Source organism: Henckelia pumila, chromosome 2 (genome assembly GCF_033568475.1).
Source record: "Henckelia pumila isolate YLH828 chromosome 2, ASM3356847v2, whole genome shotgun sequence".
NCBI classification, from domain to species: domain Eukaryota; kingdom Viridiplantae; phylum Streptophyta; class Magnoliopsida; order Lamiales; family Gesneriaceae; genus Henckelia; species Henckelia pumila.
In genome coordinates this window covers 40,606,060-40,609,425 of record NC_133121.1, presented here as the reverse complement: position 1 = coordinate 40,609,425, position 3,366 = coordinate 40,606,060, and positions in this window count along the sequence as shown.

The window sequence follows — 3,366 nt, the reverse complement described above, 5'->3', positions numbered from 1 at the left end:
AGAAACATTCTTTATTCAAAACAAACGTTTACAGAGTTTGCAACTGAATACAACTCTAAAGAATGAAATCAAAACAACTCATGATGGTCTTTACGCATCCTGTCCTCAAGCTCCCAAGTAGCTTCTTCAGTGCCTCGGCGCTGCCACTGAACTAAAACCAATGGAATGACTTTGTTCCGTAAAACCTTATCCTTATAATCCAGGATACGAAGAGGTTTCTCAACATAAGTCAAATCCTTGTCTACCTGAACCTCAGACCGCTGCAGAATATGAGATTCATCCGCCACATACCGTCGCAACAGAGATACGTGGAACACGTCGTGAATACTGGACAGATGCGGTGGCAACGCTAGTCGATAAGCCAAATCGCCAATGCTCTCCAAGATCTCAAACGGACCGATAAATCTGGGAGACAACTTGCCCTTAAGGCCAAATCTGAGAATCTTGCGGAAAGGTGACATTCTCAGAAACACTTTCTCCCTGACCTCGAACTGCAAGGGCCTACGCTTGATATTAGCATAACTGGTCTGACGATCCTGTGCAGTCTTTATCCGTTTCTTGATCTGATCAACCATATCTATCGCCTGCTGGATAAACTCTGGTCCCTCAGCCTGTCTCTCCCCCACTTCTTCCCAGAAGAGTGGAGTACGACAACGTCGCCCATACAACGCCTCAAAAGGTGCCATCCCAATACTAGTATGATAGCTATTGTTGTAAGCGAACTCGATCAACGGTAAATGATCCTGCCAGGCTGAACCAAAATCCATGACGCACGCTCTAAGCATATCCTCCAAAGTACGGATAGTGCGCTCTGACTGACCATCAGTCTCCGGATGATAGGCTGTACTCAAACTGAGAGTAGTACCCATCGCACGCTGAACACTCCCCCAGAATCTAGAAGTAAACCTGGGGTCCCGATCGCTGACAATGCTCACAGGCACTCCATGAAGTCGAACGATCTCCTGAATGTACATCCGTGCCACGCGATCCACAGAGTACTCTCAGCTATAGGCCATGAAATGCGCTGACTTGGTGAATCGGTCCACCACAACCCAGATAGCATCACAGTTCTTCGGGGAAATCGGCAAATGGGTCACAAAGTCCATAGTGATAAACTCCCATTTCCATTCCGGAATAGGCAGACTGTGAAGCAAACCTCCAGGTCGTCGGTGCTCTGCCTTGACCTGCTGACACACCAAACATCTCGAAACAAACTGATAAACACTGCGTTTCATTCCCTTCCACCAGAAACGAGTACGGAGATCCTTGTACATCTTGTTGCTCCCAGGATGAATACTCAACTTAGTGCGATGCGCCTGAGACAAAATCTCCTCTCGCAACTCTTCATCCTGCGGAATCACAAGACTACTAGATAAACACAGAAAGCCATCTGACTGATAATGAAATCCAGACGAGCTACCCTCGTTAGCTAGACGAGCTAAATGCTGGGTTTTCGAATCAGACATCTGAGCATCTCGGATCCGCGAATACAAGGCTGGCTCAGATAATATCGCAAACATCTGGATACTCTGCATACCTTTCTTATGCTTGAAGGTATAACCTGAAGTACAACAGTCACTGATCGCACTAGACATCGAACAAATCTGAAGTGCGGATAGTCGCACCTTGCGACTCAAAGCATCAGCGGTGAGATTAGCAGCTCCCGGATGGTACTTAATCTCGCAATCATAGTCCTTAAGCAAGTCCATCCAACGTCTATGCCTCATGTTCAACTCCGCCTGAGTGAACAAATACTTGAGACTTTTATGGTCGGTGAAGATCTCAAATTTCTCGCCATACAGATAATGACGCCAGATCTTCAAAGCGAACACAATGGCTGCCAATTCCAAATCATGGACTGGGTAGTTGTCCTCGTGAAGCTTCAGCTGTCTAGAAGCGTATGCGATCACATGCCCATTCTGATTCAGGACACAACCTAACCCTTGAAGAGAAGCATCCGTGTATACCACATACCCTCCAGATCCTGACGGTAATGCCAACACCGGCGCAGAAGTCAGCCGCCGTCGAAGCTCACGGAAATTCTCCTCACACTCGGAGGACCACTCAAAATCCACACCCTTGCGGGTAAGCTGCGTCAACGGTCGAGCTAACTGAGAGAAGTTCAGAATGAAGCGACGATAATACCCTGATAGACCCAGGAAACTACGGATCTCAGCAACTGTCGTCGGACGCGACCAATTAAGTACCGCTTCAATCTTGCTTGGATCAACAGAAATCCCTTCCATGGATATGATATGGCCAAGAAAGACCACTCTATCCATCCAGAACTCACACTTGCTCAGCTTGGCGTACAACTGCTCACTCGAAGAGTCTGTAGTACCAACCGCAAGTGAGAAACATGCTCTTCCGTATTACCCGAATAAACCAAGATGTCGTCAATGAAGACCACGACAAACTTGTCCAAATACTCCCTGAAGACACGGTTCATCAGATCCATGAATATAGCCGGCGCATTGGTCAAACCAAATGGCATCACTAGGAACTCGTAATGCCCATAGCGAGTACGGAATGCAGTCTTGGCTACGTCCTGATCACGGACTCTCAACTGATGATACCCAGATCTCAAGTCAATCTTGGAGTAAACTGATGTGCCCTGCAGCTGGTCAAACAAGTCATCAATACGAGGCAACGGATACTTGTTTTTCACAGTAACTCGATTCAGCTGCCGATAGTCAATGCACAGCCGCATCGACCCATCCTTCTTCTTCACGAAGAGAACAGGAGCTCCCCAAGGAGACACACTAGGACGAATGTACCACTTGTCCAAAAGATCCTGTAGCTGATTCTTCAACTCACGCATCTCTGACGGAGCCAGACGATACGGTGCTCTAGAAATAGGCGAAGTACCCGGCATCAACTCTATGCCAAACTCGACTTCCCTAGCAGGAGAACAACCCGGAATCTCATCAGGAAACACATCTGGAAATTCATCCACAACCGGAATGCTTTCTATCCCAATACTCTCAGCGGAAAAATCAACTGCATAGATAAGGTAGCCTTCCCCGCCAGACTCTAGAGCTCGACAGGCTCTCAAAGCTGATACCAAAGGCATCGGGGGTCGCGCTCCCTTACCATAGAAAAACCAGCTCTCGCTCCCCTTCGGATGAAAGCGTACTAATCTCTGATAGCAGTCCACTGAAGCTCGATAGGTAGTCAACATATCTATTCCCAGAATGCAATCAAAGTCGTCCATCGCCAGGACCATGAGATTCGCTAACAGAATGTTTTCTTCAAACTCTAAAGGGCAACCCATCACTAGACGCTTAGCCAAAGCAGATTGGCCCGTCGGAGTAGAAACAGACATCACTACGTCTAGTGCAATGCATGGTAACTTATGCCTTTTAA